Source organism: Leptopilina boulardi, unplaced genomic scaffold, assembly GCF_019393585.1.
Source record: "Leptopilina boulardi isolate dan_hultmark-lab unplaced genomic scaffold, ZJU_Lbou_2.1 LbouV2_179, whole genome shotgun sequence".
In the NCBI taxonomy this organism is placed as follows: Eukaryota; Metazoa; Arthropoda; class Insecta; order Hymenoptera; family Figitidae; genus Leptopilina; species Leptopilina boulardi.
Window position 1 is genome coordinate 830743 of NW_026137728.1, and position 13601 is coordinate 844343.

Below are 13601 nucleotides of genomic sequence, written 5' to 3' on the forward strand. Positions count from 1 at the left end.
CGTATGTAATTTTTTCCTGGCTCTTTGCCCAAGGATTTTATTTGCACAGAATGTGCCCGTAAGCGTAAATGTTATTTCCTTCACTTTGTTTGCACGAACCGATTACACAAATCGAAAGGGAAGAAATGTATATGACCAGACTATAGGGAATATATAGTCAATGTAAATGAAACCGTCACACATTCATTTTTCCATGAATGATTTACTGGCAAAAGTTTGATTGCCATATTTTTCTTTTATTTTTACGCAAGAACCATTTTTTAATATATATATATATATATATATATTTCATTTTATATCTATATATAAAATATGTTTTATTTTATAGAGGACTATTAAAATTAATTTTTTATTTTAATGAAAGTAGTTTATAATAATTTATTTTAATTAAAGAAATATATATTTTGCCAGAAAAATCTTTTTTTCTTATATTTATATGAATTTTTTTTTTTTTTTTGCAATATGTCGTTTATTTTGCTATAAAAATAGTTTCTAAAGCTTTGAATTCTGTCTTATTGTGATATGATTCAATAGAATTTGAAAAAAATTAAATTTTATCTCACCTTTTCATACGACGAAGTGACAAAATGAAATATCCGAGATTTTATTCGAAAAAAATAGTCTTATTTCTTTCAAAAGTTTGTTAATTATGAAGCATATATATATATTTGGGTCAGAGAAAATTGTTTGTTAAAGTTATAAACAATTGAAATTATTAACCGTTTTAAATAAAAAAAAAAAAATTCCTCGAGATCCAGTTGAGAAATTTAAAAACGAAAAAATAGATTTTTCTCATTTTAGAACGTAGTATTCAAAAATTATTTTTATTTTCAACAGTTTTTTAAATTAATTACTTATAAAATTTTCATAAAAAAATTGTTCTTTTCATTCCTATGCTTTAAAAATTCTTCTATACTCCTTATAGATTTCTAAGTATAAATCTGTTGAGAAAAAAACGACTGTCATTTGGAATAAAGTTAATTAATGAAATATTATTTAATATTATGTAATAATTTAATAATTAATAATCTTACTTGAAATTGAAAATAATGGGCGATTAATATTTAAATTCATTCGTTTCGGTGATAGTAGTCGTCATATTTGGGAGTCAACTTCAGTGATGTTAACTTTTTTTAGGTTATATTACATTCTATACCTAAAACAAATATATAAACAACGTTTGTCTTAAACATTGAATAAATATATTCAACATTCAGAATTTTTTTTATATTTTTGGTTCGTTTTTCAATATTAGTCTATTTCAGAAATTATAAGTTTCGTTCAGTGATTTTTTTCAGTTATTATAGAAATTTATCGTTATGTGGTTAGATATTTATGTGCCTTAATTGCGCCAGGCTATTAAATATCAATTTTTATATTGACACCAAATTTAATAGAATTTTTTAATTTTATTTTAATTTGTCTAATGTTAACATAATTAAATGTCAATACCATGGTCAACACCAAAATAAGAATGTCGAACGCTATGAAAATATACGCCCATGCAGCGCCACTAGTGAGTCGTTCGATAACTAAAACCTTTGGACTTTTCAAAATTAGGCGCGAAAGTTTAAAAATAAATAATATTTATCAACTGGATTTAGAAATTTTTTTTCATTTAATACAGCTAAAAAATTCCCATTGTTTGTAACTTTATCAAAAAATTATTTTGTCTAATATTTTCAGAAACTTTTTTTGATTACAGTATAAATTAAAAAAAAAGATTTAACATTAAAAATAAATTACTTTCTGAAAATTTTAGATGATCCGCTTGAAAAATTCTGACCCATATAAACTTTTAATTGTACACAAGTACATATTAAATGTATAGAGAAAAATGCAAATAACAAATAAAATAAATTTAATAGTTTTGTTTTCTTGCACGATTATCAATATTAAAGCATTGACATGGGTAAATTTAATTTTCCACTTTGTTATACACGCTGCTAGGACTTTGTGAGTACAGTATAACCCAATCTTTATGCATGATGAAACAAAGGGAGATCGAAAATTGTCATATTTGAATTTTCGTATATTAAAAGGTCACTTTCATGCGAAAAAAATGATATTGAGAAAAAAATTTGTTTTGTAAGTTTATCAGTTTTATTATGTATCTACCGAATATCATATATTTAGAGAGAAAAAAAAGTAGTGGGTAAAATAATTAACATTTTAAATTGAAAATTTAAATAAAAAAATATTTGAAATATCATGTTTAACTTATATTTTTTCTGTTTTTCATTTGTTTAAAAAATAAGATTTTTTGCCCATATAATTAAAAAAATATTTTCACATTCCTTTATGGATGTTTTTATTTATTTTATAATATAGCGAAATTTATTGGATTTTTAAAAATGAAAAAATTTTGATAAAAACGAGTTTTTTAGTTTTTAATTCAAAAATTTTTTTCATCTCTATGTGGAAGAAAAAATATTTATAAAATGATCTTTTATTCCTTTTTTTTTAATTAAAACACACTTGTATAGCTTATAAAATCAATGATTCAATTACCTTTTTCAATGAAAAATAAATTCAATTTTCATATTTTTGTCTTTATTGGTGTGTACACTCGAAAAAAAAAATGTTTCAAAACATCAAGATATGATACATCCAAGAACCAAAACCTTATGAACCGCGCAAAGCACAACGAATTGAGTCCGATAACCCACACCTTCCCCCTTCCTTCCAAACTTTTAACGTTTGTGTTGCGATAAAATCGCAGTGATTCCAGTGTAAAAAAGAATAAAAAAAAAAAAAAAAAAGAGTACCAGGAACCTTCGCTTGAATGACTGTTAACAGCTACAGCAATTCAATGAAAAAGTCAATACGACGCACGCAGTCATGCAAACTGCATTTGGAACTGGTCGGATGACTGAACTTTCGCTCCAATTCAAATTTCAAATCATGATAAGGACATTTGTATTCGCGCTGAAAAAGGCATTTAGCACTGGGACGTGATTTCCGGAGCAATATTCTCACCGCACTGCTATCGAGTACAAATTACCCTCGTCGGGAGAAAGTGAACTTGACATTTCGTGTTAAAAAACAAATAGAAAAATTAATTTTAATGAAGAAAAAAAATAGTTTCAGTAAAAAATTTTTCCATTACGTTTCAATGTTTACAAAATAGAAATTTATTAAAACTATTTCAAAGAAATGAAAAGAAAATTGTTTATTGTCAATCTTAGTCAGACCATACCAAAATATAAGAATTAATGAATTTTTATTATTTCTCCCTTTATTTATATTTAGAATTTCAATTTAGTCACTCTATTTTTATATATCTACATATATAGTTGAAATCGTTGATTACTTATTTCGTGATTATATTCTAAATGAAAAAAAACCTATTCCCAGGTGATATATTTATAGGTAGTTGAAGAAAACGTATGAAAATTGGAAACCTTTTCATCCTTGCTAGATACTTGTACGAAACACTTTAACAAAAAATAACTATAAAAGCTAACAGTAAAACTTTTATTATCATTACAAATAAACAGAAGATAAATAAAATAAAACTAAAAATAACATCAACAAATTAAATAAATTTTCCAAAGTAACATACTTTTGCATAAGAAAATGTTTAGAAAATAAAAAAAATTGAAGTTTATATTAAGTTATAATGTTTTATAATCAAAATTAATTTTTATCAATTATTTTGAAAAAAAAATTACAGAAGAAAAAATATTATTAACAGTTAAAATAGCTTTTTTCTATAATAAAATTTTTAATATTATCGCAAGAACAAAAGGATTTTCAGCTAGGTCAAAATAAATTTTCCATTTTTCGAAAAATGGTCGATTTTGTTTCATTTATTTATAGAAGCTTTTCGTTATTTCGTTAGATATTTATTTGCCCAAATTGCGCCAGGCTATTAAATACCAATTTTTTAGATTGACAACAAATTTAATAGAATTTTTTAATTTCATATCAATTTTCGTCTAATGTTATAACATAATTAGAAAATATAATATAACGCATAGTGTCAATGTTAATACCATGGTCAACACGAAAATAAGAATGACGAGGCACTGTGAAAATATACGCGATTGCCGCGCCACTAATGGGTCGTTTGAGAACCAAAGCTTTAAGATTTTTAGCAAATGGGCGCGAAAGTTTAAAAATACATAATAAATAAAATTTAAACAATATAATAATAATAAATCTAGATAATAATAAATAATAATAATTAATAATAATAGAATAATATTTCTATAAAATAATACTTAGTTTCAATATAATTTTTAGTGTATAACATTTTTTTTTTACTTTTGAAATATATTGTATTTTACCTTTAAGAATATTATTACATTCTTAAATATCAACTAACGCAGTATATATTCGTTGGTTTTTTTTTCCTATAAAGGGAGATCGAAATAAGAAAAAATTTAAGTCACATCTCATGGTCAAGGCAGCTTTTCGCTTGACTGAACCAATTTTTTTTTTTTTATACAAAAAGACCTTCCAGATCTTGCACTCTTTCATCGATTCTCTCGCACATGTATAGAAGAGAATTCAGCTAACGATTGTGACGTAACTCTCTCTCTCTCTTTTGCTCGCGCCTCCACACCCCATATCCACCCTGAAATATATAGTGTGCTATACCTCCCCTCCTCTTCACCCGCATCCTTTTTTTTTATCCCCATGAGTATTCTTTCCAATGGAACAATTATTTATATCGACTGTTTTAAATGGCCAACGACAAACACGTGTCCCACCAGGCATCCAATTCTAGAGCACGTGCGTAAATCATTATATTTGAGTTTCGCCAAGGGGCAAAGCTTTTTTGAACTTTCGATTGCTATCTATTATTCAGGGATTACGGGACTTTTACCAAGAAAACACTCGGGCTTTTGTGCTGAACACCTTCGTATTTATCGCAAAATCCAACCCGTTTCAGTTGACAAACATCACATTGTGACGGCCCGAGTGTGCCACAGCGTGACGTTTCAATTCAGTGGATGTGACTCTCTGACTATATAAAAATTAAGCCCGGATCCGAGAAGCTTTGCTACGGTTTGGTAAACTTGATAGAAAGAAATTGCTTTTTCATGGAAAATTGTTATACACGTACATTGTACATATATATGTATATATATATATATATATTTTAAAAAAGTTAAAAAATTTACCTACATTTTTTTTCTCGTCCTTAGTCGAGCGATTTTGTATATATATATAGAATTCAAATTATAAAAGGCATTTCAAAAGGTTTTTTTTTCAAAAAACTATTGTATATAAAAAAAAAGCTACAAAAATAAATTTCAAGAATAATGTAAATATTGTTATTTTTAGATTCGATGTTTTTACTTTTGTTATTTTAATTATTTCTATTTTTTTCATTAATTGCTTTTATCGACATTTTAAAAAACTGTTTTCTTTGTTATTGAAATTTTTTGTTTTCTTTTTACTTTGTTAGTTTTTACAAAATTTTGTTTCAATGTAAAAAAGAGGAATTAAACAAAAATGATAAATAATTAGAATAACAAAAGTAAAAGAATCGAATGTAAAAAAAATGCTTTTTCTTAGTTTAGCATATTTTAGAAAAAATTTTTTGTAGTTTTAATACCGACACGATTAAAATTACAACAATTTTATTGTATTACAAAATAAATATATGTAAATTATTATAATTATTTCTAACGTTTTGTCTGATAAAAAATGTGTTTTACTATACTGTGATAAAATTTAAATGCTTGAATAAGCTCCTGTCTGACTGTAATTAATTTATACTACTGGCATATTAAATAATAACTTCTAACATTTTGTCTGACTAAAATTGATTTCTGCTACTAAAATTTAATTTAAATATTCTAGGAAAGTTTTGTCTGATTCTATTTATTTTCTACTTCTAAAAATGGAAATATTACAGAAAAATAATAGCGTTGCGTTTATAAATAAAATTGACTTTTTCTACTTTTACAAAAAAGAAAAAAAAACTGTAACGTTTTTTAACTACTGACACATTCAAATAATAAAAACCATTAAACGTTTTGTCTGACTAAAACTGAGTTTCACTACTGGGGTGCTATTCTGTAATTCTGTAACTTGACTTTACTTTCACTTCACTCTCCTTCACTCTCACTTCACTTTCACTTCCACTTCCACTTTCACTTCACTCTCACATAACACTCACTTCACTTTTACTTCACTTTCACTTCGACTTTCACTTTCACTTCATTTTCACTTTCACTTCATTTTCACTTTCACTTCATTTTCACTTTCACTTCCACTTCACTTCCACTTCACTTCCACTTCACTTCCACTTCACTTCCACTTCACTTCCACTTCACTTCCACTTCACTTCCACTTCACTTCCACTTCACTTCCACTTCACTTCCACTTCACTTCCACTTCACTTCCACTTTCACTTCACTTCCACTTCACTTCCACTTTCACTTTCACTTCAAAATGAAGAGAAAGTAATGTGAAAGTGAAGTGAAAGTAAGGTGAATTAAAAATGAAGTGATAATGTAGTGAAAATAAAGTGCTAATGTAGTGAAAATGAAGTGAAAGCAAGGTCAAGTTTCAGATTAGCACCCCTGATATTATATAAATATTTTTTTCTTAATTTTAGCTGACTGAAATTGGTTATTACTACTAACAGTAAAATAAAATATTAATTTGACAATAATTAAAATTCAGGTTACAATAACATACAAAAAAAACTAAATGATATTTCACAAGGTGTATAAATTGTTCATAAATATATATATATATATATATATATATATTTATACATACAAAATTATTTATACACATACTTTTATATGTAAAACAGTACATAGTTTTGACATGATATATAAGTATAACATTCGGAAGCTATAAAAGTCGAAAGGCAGTATAACTTTGTGGTGTTGTCTCAGAATTTGTCACAAAAGTACTGTTTACGGTTCGAACTCTCGTAACCATAAATTCCTGTGTATACAAATAATATTTTACATTTTAATAAACTATAAAAACTTACATTCTTTTTTTTTTAAACAATTTTTGTTTAGAATTTTAATCGAAATAATGAATTTTCCATTTTTAATTTACATTCACATGTTTTTAACATTTATTTTCATTTGAAATTTATTAGATTTTATAATTTTTATTAATATACTACAGATAATATAATTCATCATAATAAAGTAATTTGCCAGAACAAAAAATTATTATTTACTACTCTCGCAAAGGTAAATGTGAGAAAAAAAACAGTATAATAAAAAATCTATCTTTATGTGAAGCATATGTCACTGAAAATAAATCACAAAATACGTAATCCTAGTGGCACTTGAGTGACAATGAAGCAGGGGATAAAGTATATATATATATATATATATATATATATGAAGTTGGTATGTGTGTAGATTTATTTTAGGTTTTGGAATTAAGATTAAACGTGTTAAGCCCTTTCAATCAATTGAATTTCATGTCAATATGAAAAAGAAATTTATAATTTATTTAATTTAGATTCATCATCTTTTCTTTCACATATTGAACATTTATGAGACAAGAGTGTTATTATTACGGATTTGAAAAAGGTAAATTTTAATTGAATTTTCATAAATTTTTCATAAGAAATAATCCTCTTCTTAGATTAGGAAATAAAAAATAAATTTTTTTCAATTGTACATTATAAAGCTCATTTATAAAGTGTCTTTGTAATTTTTAATTTTTACTTATTTCATTATTTCATTATAAGAATTATACGAAATTTGAAGAACGTGGCAGACAGCTAGAGCTCATGTCGTTAAACAAAAGGTAGCCGAGAGTTTCTTGCTTTACACTGTATATAGTATGTAAAGCACACTATCATATCATATTTCACACGCTACCAAACATGAAAGGCCTGGAGCTTGTAATCTTCAACTAATGAACTCCTATGAGAATCCACAAGATACCACAAAGTTTGCCCAGTGGGAAACTGCTTTTTAACAAATTACATATACATATACACATATATATATATAGTATAAAAAATTTTTACATTGTAAAAAAATTCTTCATCAATTTCTTTTTCATAAATCTCAATGAATGGTACCAATTTTTAATAATAATAATAATAATAATAATAATAATAATAATAATACGCAGGTAATTACGCACCGATAATAATCTGTGCTGAAATTAAAATGAAGGTCTAATGGGCTACTGACTAGTTTTCCCTATATGGCCCTTTACAGAGAAACTGTCTAGGACCCTACAAGGCTGTTACGCTGTTCCTGACCAATACTCTACTTAGGGAAAAACTTATTAGGGACTTGTTAGTTTTCCTTTAAATTTCCTTGTGAGATTATTTTTATTTTCAATAAATAATTGTATTTACAATTTTTTATTTCTTACACGGAAAGAAAAAGTTCAGGAAAAAAGTCCTGAAATAATTCAGTAACTCTGGATACGAGGGAAAAATTCAGATATTTATGAATGTTCAGCAGTGGGATTACTAATAGCGCTAGTCGCTATGTAGCGCTTTTCGTTATTTAGAATTAAAAACTTACATATTTTTAGTGAAATTTGTTCCAAATCATGACCAAAATAAATTACCGAGTTTTTTCAAAGCTTAAACTGTAAAATGGTAATTTAGAAGAAAATATAAACATAACCCCTCTAGATGAGGACATTGACATAGAATTCATGTCAATTTCCTGAAATATTTTATCTACGTAGAAAACAAATACAATATGAAGGTGGAATCAATTCTCTAACTTCATGTTTGCCAACTTTAGTTTAAAATAAAATAATTAACTAGTGACGAAATAAATTATACTTTAATATTGTAAATAACCTATTAATTTAATAAATAACAACATTAAAAATAAATTATCTAGTTTAATGTTAAAATAATTTATAAAGAAAATAAATTTTTTTAATTTAATTTAATAAATAAAAATTAAGAAAATTAATCTTATTACAAGAATTAAAAATAATAATTGCATGAGATTTAAAATTAGGATATTCTTTACCAGCCTAAATTATAAAAATTGATAAATTTTTTTAATTAAATTAATTAATAATTTTTTAATAAAATTGATTTAAATTTCCATTTCTTGAAAAACTCTTGAACTCACAAAAAATGTCGTATACATTTTTTTAGTTAACCCTTGCGTGAGAACAAAAATTCTATTTTCGAAGTTATATCTTCAAAATTTTTTAAATTAAATTTTTTTTCCCATTTTAGACAATGTCTCATAGAAACTTTTAATCCTATGAAAAAGTTAATAAATATAAATGCAATAAATATTTAATTATTAATATAAAAAAGAAAAGTAAATAGTTTATTATTATTGGATAAAGTTGAATTATTTTCTTGATTTTTTGTAAAGATAGAAATTAGAAATAAATGTCTACTTTTTATCTTTATTATTATTATGTTTTATTTAGTTTATAATTATTAATTATAAAAAAATTTAAGGTTTAAATTTAGAAAGAAAAGTGTTAATATAATAGTGCCATTCCAGGAGTTTTTTAGCACTTTTCGGAGTAACCTTTCCAAATTAAATGAAACATTTTTTTATTAATATTTATTAATATAAAGGTCCAAAAAAATCACTTTTTAAGTAAAAACAATTGTTTATTTAAAAAATACAACAATAAATAATGCAAAAAATTCATTTTTTTCCTGCAACTCCAAATAAATTGGTTTAAAGATCAAAATTTTCCTTATTTTTCAAGCTTTAATACCTCACAAGAAACATAGAGTCCAAGAAAATATTCAACTCACAATTTTTTAAACAATGTTTGTTTACTTTTTTGTATTTTATTTGCTGTAAAACGTCTGCTAAAGCTGCGCGCGACGTTCGGAAGTTGTCGTTGTCGTTATTGAGCAGGAACTCATTACACTAGCGTAGTAGAAAGCATGTTGTGCGAAAAGTGAGGTTATGTTGTCATTAAACGAAACGTAAAAATTTCTGGTTATCACATTGAATGGTTTTTAATTATCTACTTTGCAGTAAAAAATCATAAAAAACATTTTTGAAGGATGAAAAACCTCACTTTTCACACAACATGTTTTTTACTACGCTAGTGTAATGAGCTTCTGCTCAATAAGGAAAGCGACAACTTCCAAACGTCGCGCGCAGTTTTAGCAGACGTTTCACAGTTAATAAAATACAAAAAAGTAAACAAACATTGTTTAAAAAATTGTGAGTTGAATATTTTCTCGGACTCTATGTTTCTTGTGCGGTATTAAAGCTTGAAAAATAAGGAACATTTTGATCTTTAAACCAATTTATTTGGAGTTGCAGGAAAAAAGTGAATTTTTTGCATTATTTATTGTTGTATTTTTTAAATAAACAATTGTTTTTACTTAAAAAGTGATTTTTTTGGACCTTTATATTAATAAATATTAATAAAAAAATGTTTCATTTAATTTGGAAAGGTTACTCCGAAAAGTGCTAAAAAAAACTCCTGGAATGGCACAATAATATGAATAATTATTATCGTTGCCTAGAATTGCCTTTTTTATAACTTTTGAGATTTTAAGTGTAACACTTGAAAAATTTGCCAGGCTTTTAGATATTTCTTTTAATTGCTTTATTTCTTCATCGTGGGAAATCCTTATGAATTTGATACATTCTTGATTCTAAAAAAAATTGTTAAATTATAAAATAAAGCAAATATGAGAAAAAAAATACACAGAAAAAAACATTTTAACAAAAAATGAGAAAATATTTTAGACTATATCCAAAATATTTTATTACTTATTTAAACAGATAAGTTTGAAAATATCTCGAAATGGTCGCGATATCCAGAGTTACTCAACTGAGTTCCGTAATTTTTCCTGATTTTTTTTTCCGTGTACTTATATTAACTAACTATATTATATTAATTAGTTATTAACTTAACAATTTATATATAGTTAATTTATTACGTATACAGTATATAAAACGATAGAATAATTTTAAAAAATCTCGCAAGCATGGGGGATCGAACCCAGGACTCTTGGGACGCGAGCCATGTACTCTGACCGCACAGCCACTTTGACTTTCAAATTTTTTATCTAAATCTTCATCATGAATATTAACTACCTTCTGTTTGAGATAACAAAATAATTACATTACATTTAAATTTCTACATCTAATAATAGTTTATAATAATTTTAAATAATTTATCTAAAAATCAGAAAAAATAAATTTTATCTAATTCTTAATAATTTAATCTACTTTTTTTCAAACAAGGAAAACTGACGAGATCCTAACCATAGCCCTATTTGAAATAGAACAAAATGGGTCAATTTCTGCACTGGATAAGAAATTACGACTATATCGCTTATTATTATTCGTTATTTAATAATAAAAAAAATCGTAGAATACTTAATTCAATATTTTGTTGTATTTTTAATTGTGATATCATGCGAGAAATAAGAGAAAATTTTATAAAAATGAATGTTTTATGTAATAAGCTTCAAAACAGATTCTTAGTTGCATATTGTGTTACATCAGAGGACAGAGGTCAATGATACTGGAGCATAAAATATATAGAGCTAAAATTAACATTAATGTATGTAGAATAAAGACGAAAATTCAAAATGAAATATTGTCACTCGAAATGTTTATACAGTATGTAAATGTAAAAATATTACAAAATATAAAAGAAAACTTAATAAACAAAAATTATTTTTCAAACAAATTTTTAATTTTTATAAATTTTTATATATCTATAGGAATTTTTGAAGTTGGTCAATTATGAATTAGAAAAATAATAAAAATAATTAAAATTAAAATAATTTTACCTAATGTATTAAAATTTTCGAATAAGTAATAAATAAATAATATAAATAATGTTATACATTCGTCATTGAAGAAAAATCTACTTGTGATTCGAAGAATTAAAAAATTGCAGTGTGTATATTATTATTATTTTTAGAACATATTATTTTTTTTTTGTAAAACTAGAGGAAATGAATGAAATATTGAAATGTCTAGTTCACGTATATTCTAATTGTGTGTATATAGGTACCCTACTTGAAAGAAAATGAATTGTAATTTCTTCAGACTACAGTTCTCTATAGAACCAATATTTCAATTGTTTCTCAGTACTTGCTCCCGTTTAGAGTTATTTTGCACAAACTCGACATATAGAAACAAATAGCATATTGGTTTTTTACTTATTAAACATTATTTTAAACGCATTATTAAATTGAAAATATTTTTAATTATTATTCAAATTAAATAAATAAATTTAAAAATAATTATTTTGAAAATTTTTTAAAATAATAATATGGGGCTTTTCACAAAATACGTAACGCTTCTAGGGGGGGGGAGGGGTTCAAACTATTTGTTACGGTTAGCCAAAAAAATGGCGCTAATATCCCACTTGGAAAAATTCCCCGGAAAGTGTCCCCTGGAGGTTCTATCAGAATTCCGCCGGAACTTCCCACGTAATTCCGTCGGAATTCCATCGGAAATTCTTTGGAACTCCGATGAAATTCCGACGGAATTTTGATAGAACCTCCAGGGGCACTTTCCGGGGAATCTTTCCAAGTAATTCCGTCGGAATTCCATCGGAGTTCCAAAGAATTTCCGATGGGATTCCGACGTAATTCTGACGGAATTCCGACGGAATTAGGACTCTAAAAATTTTGAAAAAAATTAATCGGAATTCCGTCGGAATCCCATCGGAAATTCTTTGGAACTCCGATGGAATTCCGACGGAATTACATTGGAAGTTCCGGCGGAATTCTGATAGAACCTCCAGGGGACACTTTCCAGGGAATCTTTCCAAGTGGGATATGTAACTGCGTGTTACATGAGAGGAGGGGGGGGGGTTGTATTTTCAAAAAAAAGCGTTACGTATTTTGCGAACAGCCCCTAATGAAATAAATATTTTCATCTGTTAAATGTTATTTTTCACTAAATTTATACAAAAAATTATAGTTTCTTATATGAGGTATCATATGGCATTTTTGTCTAAAGAAAATAATTCAATGATAAGTTGTTTAGAAGATATAACACAAAGTCGTGAAAATACCCTCTTTTTGGAGAATCGCCCATATATACATATATATATGTATATATATATAAAAAATTATGTGGGAGTTAAAGGGGACGAAACCAGTATTGGGCAAAAAGAAACTGGTAACAAATGCCCTTGGCACTAACGAATAAATATTTTTAGGTTAGGTTAAAATTGCGTGTTGTAATTATATAATATAAGGTTTTTATCTATCTATAGTATAAGAAAAATGTATTTGGCTCCGCAAACCGTACTACTAACAGGGAGAGTAAATAAATTGAATAAAAAAAAAATTTATTTTTTTTTTTTGTTTTTTTTTATATTATCTTATCTTTATATTAATTAATTTTTAATGGGCGTTTGATTATATTATATTTCCCATATAAATTATTGATCTTCAATTTACACTTTTCTATAATTATCAGATTCAAACAGTTAATTATCTTAAATTTTTTTAATAGTAAAAAAAATTAATGTTAATTTCCATATAAGATTAATTTTTCACAGTTTTTATTATCAGAAGAGGCTCAGCGTCGTTGGGCAAAAGCTAATATTAAAAAAAAAATTATAAAATAAAATGTGTATTATTACATACAAACAAAATAACAATTCACTATATAATATATATATATATCGAAAAAGGGGGAATGTTAAATGTGTGT

General features: G+C 25.8%; 1 long non-coding RNA gene across 2 annotated transcripts in view; it reads right to left on the minus strand.

Annotated features, from left to right (window-relative positions):
• The window catches only part of LOC127277766 (uncharacterized), a 209552-nt gene that overhangs the window by 95817 nt on the left and 100134 nt on the right, over positions 1–13601 (minus strand). The gene's annotated exons all lie outside the window — the stretch shown is intronic.